General features: G+C 43.8%; 1 protein-coding gene across 4 annotated transcripts in view; it reads left to right on the forward strand.

The window, feature by feature from the left end:
- The window catches only part of LOC106463389 (TLD domain-containing protein 1-like), a 146,054-nt gene that overhangs the window by 69,236 nt on the left and 76,105 nt on the right, over positions 1 to 713 (forward strand). The gene's annotated exons all lie outside the window — the stretch shown is intronic.

A 713-nucleotide genomic window follows, 5' to 3' on the forward strand; every position in this document is an offset into this window, starting at 1 on the left:
TAGCAAGATTTGTTGCCATTGATTGATGTTTTCAAAGCAAGTGTTTCGCACCCTGCTTCGGAGAAGGTGTCTAGTCTAAGCCCTGTGACAAAGCACTATTGGATGCAATGGGACCAATTAAAGCTTGCAGATGGCATTCTTGTCCGGAGATGGAAAACTGCAGATGGGAAAGTGATGACTTGGCAAACAGTTATACCGAGGAAGTTATGGGAAGTTGTGCTGCGTCAGTCCCATGATAATTTAACAGGAGGACGTCTCGGAATTAAGAAGACATTGAGTCCCCTACGACAATGATTTTACTGGATGGGTATAAGGCAAGATGTGGAAGAATGGTGCCGGACATGCAGTACATGTAGTGCAAAAAGGGGACCCAAGCATAAAGGACGCCCACCTTATGAAGAATTGCCTGAGAATGTGTCAGAGTTTGTGAAAGTGTTATCGGAAAGGATGGATGATATTCACCATCAAGTGCGTTCAAACTTGAAAACATCTGCTGATTCGATGAAGTTAACTTATGATAAGAGATCTACTGAAATCAGCTTTGTACCAGGAGACAAGGTATGGTTGTATAATCCCTGGAAGACCAAAGGGAAGTCTCCTAAGTTGTCTCTTCCATGGGAAGGACCATATGATATAGTGGATCGTCTCTCAGATGTGACTTTCCGGTTAAAATGTGGTCGGCGAGGTAAGCCAAAAGTGGTGACATGCCAACA

The sequence above is a fragment of the Limulus polyphemus genome, unplaced genomic scaffold (genome assembly GCF_000517525.1).
Source record: "Limulus polyphemus unplaced genomic scaffold, Limulus_polyphemus-2.1.2 Scaffold1393, whole genome shotgun sequence".
Taxonomy (NCBI): Eukaryota; Metazoa; Arthropoda; class Merostomata; order Xiphosura; family Limulidae; genus Limulus; species Limulus polyphemus.